Here is an 8,309-nt window from a genome sequence, read left to right on the forward strand (position 1 = left end):
TTCATCTATTCTTGCGATTCCACCTTTTCTCATATCATTTTGCATGTTTTTGTTTTTTGTCTTGAATGGTATAGATGTGAGGATCGATCCTTTGAGGATCCTAACAACGAGGGTTTGATAATCGATTTTGACCGAGAAGTAAGTCAAACAATAAATGAAGAAGAGGAAGAGGACGTCCTTTCACCAGAGTTGGAGAGATTGATCGCTCAGGAAGAATGCGAAATGAAGCCTCACCAAGAGGAAACCGAACTGATAGACTTAGAGACCGAAGAGGGAAAGAAAGAAGTGAAAGTAGGAACCGGTATGACCGCACCTATCCGCCAAGGTTTGGTAACCCTTTTTGAAGAATATAAAGGCATCTTCGCATGGTCGTACCAAGACATGCCAGGTCTGGACCTCGACATTGTGCAGCATAGGTTGCCATTGAATCCTGGGTCTTCCCTGGTTAAGCAAAAATTACAAAGGATGAGACCCAAAATGTCTTTGAAAATTAAAGAAGAAGTGAGAAAGCAGTTCGATGCGGGTTTCTTGGCTGTGGCTCGATACTTGGAGTGGGTAGCCAACATTGTCCCTGTCCCAAAAAAGGATGGCAAAGTGCGAATGTGCGTAGACTATCGGGATTTAAATCGAGCCAGTCCTAAAGACAATTTTCCCTTACCACACATTGATATACTAGTAGATAATACAGCTAAGTTCGCCCTTTTCTCATTTATGGATGGTTTCTCAGGGTATAACCAGATAAAAATGGCACCCGAAGATGTGGAGAAGACCACTTTCGTCACCCTATGGGGAACATTCTGCTACAAAGTGATGGCCTTCGGGCTAAAAATGCTGGGGCAACCTATCAACGTGCCATGGTAGCTTTATTCCACGACCTGATGCATAAAGAGATAGAAGTCTATGTAGATGACATGATTGCCAAATCTTGGACTGAGGACGAACACCTCGTCAATCTACATAAGCTGTTTGGAAGGCTGCAGAAATACCAACTGAAACTAAACCCCGCCAAGTGCACCTTCGGGGTAAAGTCAGGAAAGTTGTTGGGTTTTATCGTGAGCCAGAAAGGGATAGATAGATCCCGAGAAGGTGAAGGCCATTCTTGAAATGCCAGAGCCATGCACGGAGAAGCAGGTTCGAGGTTTCTTGGCCAGGTTGAATTACATTGCGAGATTTATCTCACAACTCACCCCTACCTGCGAGCCCATCTTCAAACTATTGCGTAAAAACCAGGCGGTCTTGTGGAATAGCGACTGCCAAGAGGCCTTCGAAAAAATCAAGCAGAGCCTCGCGAATCCCCCGGTGCTCATGCCACCTGTAACAAGAAGACCTCTTTTCCTGTACATGATTGTGTTAGACGAGTCTATGGGGTGCGTGTTGGGTCAGCACGATGACTCTGGGAAGAAGGAACAAGCCATTTACTATTTAAGCAAGAAGTTTACCGCCTGTGAGATGAATTACTCAATGTTGGAAAGGACGTGCTACGCCTTGGTATGGGCGTCACATCGTCTTAGGCAGTACATGCTCAGTCATACCACTTGGCTTATTTCCAAAATGGATCCCGTGAAATACATCTTTGAGAAACTGGCCCTCACGGGACGAATCGCTAGGTGGCAAGTACTACTATCTGAATTTGATATTGTGTATGTCACCCAAAAGGCGATAAAGGGAAGCGCCTTGGCAGATTATTTGGCCCAACAACCCATCCAAGATTATCGGCCGATGCACCCTGAGTTCCCGGATGAAGACATCATGGTCCTATTCGAAGAGAAGCGGATGCACGAGGATATAGACAAATGGATTGTTTGTTTCGATGGGGCATCTAATGCTTTGGGCCATGGAGTAGGGGCAGTCCTTGTATCCCCAGATGATCAATGTATCCATTTCACGGCGAGGCTGTGTTTCGATTGTACCAACAATATGGTCGAATATGAAGCGTGCGCCCTTGGGATTCAAGCTGCCATTGATTTTGACGTAAAGCTACTCAAAGTGTATGGAGACTCGGCTTTGGTAATATGTCAGTTGAGAGGAGAATGGGAAACTAGGGATCAAAAATTGATACTCTATCAAACTTATATCCTGAAGTTAGCCGAATTCTTTGACGTCATTTCTTTCCACCACATACCTCAGGAAGAGAACCAAATGACCGATGCATTGGCCACCTTGGCATCCATGTTTCAACTTGCCCCACACGGGGATCTGCCGTACATTGAATTCAGATCTCAGGGCAAGCCGGCACATTGTTGTGCGATAGAGGAAGAGCGAGATGGAAAACCGTGGTATTTCGACATCAAACAGTATATCGAGAACAAAGAATATCCACCAGGGATTTCCGACAATGACAAAAGAACGTTAAGGAGATTGGCTACTAGTTTCTTTGTGAGTGGTACCGTCCTGTACAAACGAAACCATGACATGACCCTCCTGCGATGCGTAGATGCCAAAGAGGCGAACTACATGATTGAGGAAGTCCATGAGGGTTCATTTGGGACACATGCCAATGGGCATGCTATGGCCAGGAAGATCCTTAGAGTAGGTTATTACTGGCTCACTATGAAAAGCGGTTGCTGCACCCATGTAAGGAAATGCCATAAATGTCAAGTGTTCGCAGACAATGTCAATGTTCCGCCACATCATCTGAATGTCATGTCCGCCCCTTGGCCTTTTTCCATGTGAGGGATAGATGTCATAGGGGCCATCGAACCCATGGCTTCGAACGGTAATCGCTTCATTCTCATGGCGATAGATTATTTCACCAAATGGGTCGAAGCGGCTTCTTATACCAATGTCAAGAGGAGTGTGGTGGTCAGATTCATAAAGAGGGAATTGATTTGTCGATACGGACTCCCTAGGAAAATCATTACTGACAATGGCACCAATCTGAATAACAAAATGATGCAGGAAATGTGCGAGAATTTCAAAATCCATCATCATAACTCCACCCCCTACCGGCCGAAGATGAACGAGGCTATGGAGGCGGAAAATAAAAATATTAAGAAAATTATTCAGAAGATGACAGTGTCATACAAAGATTGGCATGAGATGTTGCCTTTTGCGCTGCATGGATATCGAACCTTGGTACGCACTTCTACTGGGGCAATGTCGTACTCCTTGGTTTATGGGATGGAAGCGGTACTCCCATTTGAGGTAGAGGTCCCTTCCCAGAAGATACTAGCGGAATTGGGCATGGAAGAATCAGAGTGGGCTCAAACACGCTATGACTAACTCAACCTTATTGAAGGTAAGCGTTTGACGGCCATGAGCCATGGGCGCCTGTATCAACAAAGGATAAAGAACGCGTTCGACAAGAAGGTGCACCCCCGCAAGTTCAACGAGGGGGACCTTGTGCTGAAAAAGATATCCCACGTTGTTAAAGATAATCAAGGGAAGTAGGCCCCGAACTACGAAGGGCCTTTCGTTGTGAAAAAGGCTTTTTTCTGGAGGGGCTCTGGTGCTCATCAACATGGATGGCGAGGAGCTACCCTCACCCGTGAACTTCGATGTTGTCAAGAAATACTACACTTAGGATCTGGAGCAATTGAGGAAATCACTGCATGTTCTTTTATTTTTGTGTGTTCTCCTTGGTTTCCCCCAGGGATTCCTGTCCGCTGTAATTTTCTCGTCACAGTTCTTTAAAAGAAGAGAACATGGGTTTGAGGCTTCAGTCCTCACTTTGGTTTTAAACCATGTGCAGTTTGTGATAACCTGAGCCTTTTTGCTCAGTTCATGGGGTGCCCCAAGCGCTTAATTAAAACTGAACCTAACCAGCTTTCACTATAAAGATTGTTGCATTTGAAAACACTCATGCATACGCATACACATGCATATTTTGTGATAACAGGGGCAGAATCGTCTTAGACCGTGGTCAGATGCCGGGACGAAGCTGAAGGCAGAAACCAATCAAGGTAAAACGATAACGCGGTCACAATTTGCCGCGTAATGTCGTTTCATATTTTCAGGTACATAGGGACGGACACAAGTAGAGGCTAGGGTCACGACCGATAGATCGTCGTCCCTTGCCCAACTCTGGACAAACGGAAAGCGCCGCTGCTAGGCAACCTAGTATCCTTTAAATTCCCAACAATTATTATTGTTGTGTCTTTAAAATATTGGATGTTTAATCTACCCTGAGGGGGGTTCGAGTAAGTGAACGCCGACCCATAAGAAGCCGCACTTATTTGATACCCAAAAAAAAAAATGCAGGTTAGCTTGCCTGGGCGAGCTGAGCTCGCTTGGGTGAGCAACCCCTACACGAATAGGGTTAAAAAGGGGGAGGGGGAAGGTTTCTGCACCCAAAAACTCTCCCCCCTCATTCAAGAAACAAAGGCTCACGGGATTCACGAGTTTTGCAGCCCTTAGGTCACCATTTTCGCGTTTTTGATTCCATTTTGCTCTATTATTCATCTCCAACAAGTAAGTACCTCATTCTTGGGCTCTGTAGCTTTCCATTGATGTATTTTGGTGCTTCAAGTTGCATGTATTTGCTAAAAAATGTGAGGGATTTATCCTTGGATTGTTGCCTGTTTTTGATGAATTAAGGGGTTGTAGGGGATGGCCTTAGGCCTAGGTTGTATTATGGAGTAATAGGGCATGCCACATTGCCCCCATTCCCTTGATTTTCATGCCTAAACATGCACCCACCAAGTGTTCGGTGAAATGCCTCAATGGCATTTGCACATGATTTTGTGAAACATAGCTTGTGGAACAAATTATGCACATATGGCTGCCATTGTGAGTATGTGGGCAGTTTTGTAGAAGCTAGACTAAAGTGCCAAAAGCATGACTTATGCCTAGGAATCTAAGTTTTTGGTTTTGAATGTAAAAGATGCATGAATATTAGAACATGTTTGAGAGGTTTTTTGACTAGAATTTGAACTTGCTGCCTCATGAGAAATACCTTGCGCCTAGGTAGTATGAAAAATACCTTTCAATAGTATGTATATATGTGAATATATGGCATGAAAAATACCTTTCAATAGTATGTATATATGTGAATACATAGCATGGAAAAAACCTTTCAATAGTATGTATATATGTGAATATATAGCATGTAAAAAACCTTTCAATAGTATGTATATATGTGAATATATAACATGAAATACTTTGCAAAGTGTGTGAATATATAGCATGAAAATGCCTTACAAAGTGTGTGAATATATAGCAAAAAATGCCTTTAAAAAATTTGTATATGTTGGATAGGTAGCGTAAAAATGCCTTTCAAAATATGTATATTTGTGAGTAGGTAGCCTTTCAAAAGAAATGTGCAGGTATGTGGGATGTAGCATGGAAATGCTTGTCAAAAACATACATGGATGTGTGTCATAAAATGCCTTTCACCAAAAAAAATTTATGTGGGCGTGTGTAAATGCATGTATATAGGTATGTGTCATAAAATACCACATGCCCCAATGTGATTGTTTTCTAAAGTGCATGTTGACACTCGCACCATATAAGTGTTGTTCGGCTCTTGTTCGTAATGATTGGTATTTTCTTGTAAACTAACTTTCCAAATGTTTGTCCTCGCAGGAAATGGCTCCGAAAAAGCTTTCCGCGAAAAGATCTAGGAGGGACGTCGCGGCTAAAGGGACCAGTGCCGCCTCCGAGTTTGATAGTCACCGTTTCCGGAGCGCCGTGCACCAGCAGCGCTTCGAGCCCATCAAAGGATGGTCGTTCCACCGAGAGAGACGTGTCCAGCTCAGGGACGATGAGTACACCGATTTTCAGGAGGAGATAGCTCGCAGACATTGGACGACGTTGGCTACTCCCATGGCTAAGTTTGACCCTGAGGTAGTCCTGGAGTTTTACGCTAATGCATGGCCCACAGAGGAGGGAGTGTGGGACATGCGTTCATGGGTGAGGGATCAGTGGATTCCTTTTGACGCAGATGCCCTCAGCCAATTCCTGGGTGACCTGCTAGTGTTGGAGGAAGGCCAGGAGTGCGAGTTTAGTCAGAGGAGGAACAGGGCCGACAGGTTCGACGAGGAGGCCATTGCCCAGCTATTGTGCACACCAGGGCAGGATTTCACCCGGACCGCTGCCGGGAGATGGGTGCGGATCATGCGCACCAACATGACCACCTTGACCCAAATGTGGATGACGTTGCTGCTCAGCAATGTCTTGCCTAGTGATCATAACTCCGATCTCCCTCTGCCGAAGTGTCAGCTGGTGTATGCCATCCTAACACGGATGAGCGTTCACGTGGCTCAGGTGATTGCTGATGCCATCTATTTGTTTGCAGATATGCCATCCACCAGGCACCCTCTAGACCCGGATAAGTCTAACAGGGCCCTGGGGTTTCCAGCATTCATCACGGGCCTCTGCCAGTCATTCGGGGTTCCCATCACACCTAGTAAGGTGATCCGACCGCCAATCACTCAGGCCTTCATTGAGAAGTATTGCACGCCTAGGCAGGTGCAGGGTGATGCACCACAGGCCGCAGACGCATCGCCACCACCTCATCAGGCTGATCCTGTTGGGTCATTAGGCATGGAGCGGTATCTACAACACTTGGTTGGCCAGTAGGCGACCAACCACCGGGGGCAGGTGCAGATACATGAGTGTCTCTACCAGCTCATCCTCAGTCAGCAGGGCCAAGGTTCGTTCCTTTTGCGTGTCCTATCCAGATCAGTTTAGGGCTGAGGTCGCATGGCCCGGATATTGGCCCGAGGCCCAGGCAGGGGAGGCGCCTGCAGGATCCCCGAGCGATGCAGAGGAGGCCTGCATGGATGAGGAGATGACGGATTTGCTCGGTTTCTTGGGAGGGAGCGGAGCCACATGACCATGGGATCCCCAGATTCATGTTCTATTTTATGTTTTATCCTTTATCATTTACATGTTATTTTATTTCTATGACTTGAGGGACTAACGTTTGTTTTTGTTGTTTCGATTGTCATTTGTTTTGTGCATACATTTTGTTTGGATTGTTGCGTTAGTGCTTACTTCGTTATTGTCGATAATGTTTGTTGAAATTCCGGAACAGTGTAGAGTTTTCATTTAGGAACGTCGTCCTAAAATAAAATGAACAAACATCATGATAACACCAAGAATAGAAAAAGAAAGAGGCGCTGTGAACAAAATGTCATATCTGTATATAAAGAAAAGAAAAGAGTTTTTGTATATAAAAAGTGTATGAAAAGATTTTGTGTGTGTAAATAATGTGTGAAAAGAAATTCTTGTGTGTGAGCAATGAGTGTATATAAAGAAATTTTTTGTATAAACAACGATTGCATGTTGAAAAAGGAAGAAGAAATCTTTGAAAAGGAATAGAGGTTTTATATAGACCATGTTGATATAAAGAGAAAGAGTTTTTTAATGCGTGTGTATACAGAAAAAGTTTTTCGTGTATAGTAATGTAGGTGTACAGAGAAAAAGCTTTTCTCATAGATAGCGATGGATGTATAGTTTTTGCAAACATGCATAAGAAAAATGAAACAAAAAGGAAAGAGAAAGAAAGACCTTGAAGGTCAGCATGTTATGGTCATAGGAAGCACAAATCATTCGTAGAGAGCAAACATATATTTTGGAAACAAGAAACTAATGCTAAGAGTTTATTTTCCAAAATAACCGAGATAAGAATGGATGGATTAGTTGAACCAATGAAAGAACATAATTTGGAAACGTTGGGTCTACTTGCATAAATCCCAAGCCTTAGTATCGCAATGCCATAAGCTGGATGCTTGAGTACCCACCTAGCTGTATGCATGACTAATTTTGCACGTTGTTTCCAAATCATCATTGTTACGCGTGCCTCAGGAAATAATATGGGAGTTTAACCCAAACCGACACCCTGACACATGAATTTGTTTTGCCCCAAATATCAAAGTCGGGCACGCACGATGAAAAGACCATGTTAGACACAACCTTAAGCTACTTTGAACCTTGGCCTATGAAGAGAATCCTCATCCTTTCCCCCGAAGAAAAGGACAGCAGAATCTCCTCAAGGTTGAGCGAATAATGAATGCTAGAACCCGAATTCCCAATCAAAGATCAGAAGAAAAAAAGAGGGGAAAAGAAATGAAAAGAAAGAAAAGGAAGAAATGAAAAGAAAGAAAAAGAAAAGGAAAAGAAGGATTCCCGATCAAATATCGGAAGAAAGTAAATTTTCGGACCAAGAAAAAGATCTTCGGACCAGATAAATTTTCGGCGAGGTAAATGACCGCCGGCAAAGGGAAAACCCATTTTGAAGTGGTTCTTCCTTTGGGATTGCCATTCAAGGTCGCTCCCGACTGGCAATGTCCCGCCCCACATAAACAAAGAGGAAAAGACCGAAACACCCAGCTTCCTCTCCAAAAACACCACCCTTGAGAAAATCC

The sequence above is a fragment of the Glycine max genome, chromosome 1, assembly GCF_000004515.6.
Source record: "Glycine max cultivar Williams 82 chromosome 1, Glycine_max_v4.0, whole genome shotgun sequence".
Classification (NCBI taxonomy): domain Eukaryota; kingdom Viridiplantae; phylum Streptophyta; class Magnoliopsida; order Fabales; family Fabaceae; genus Glycine; species Glycine max.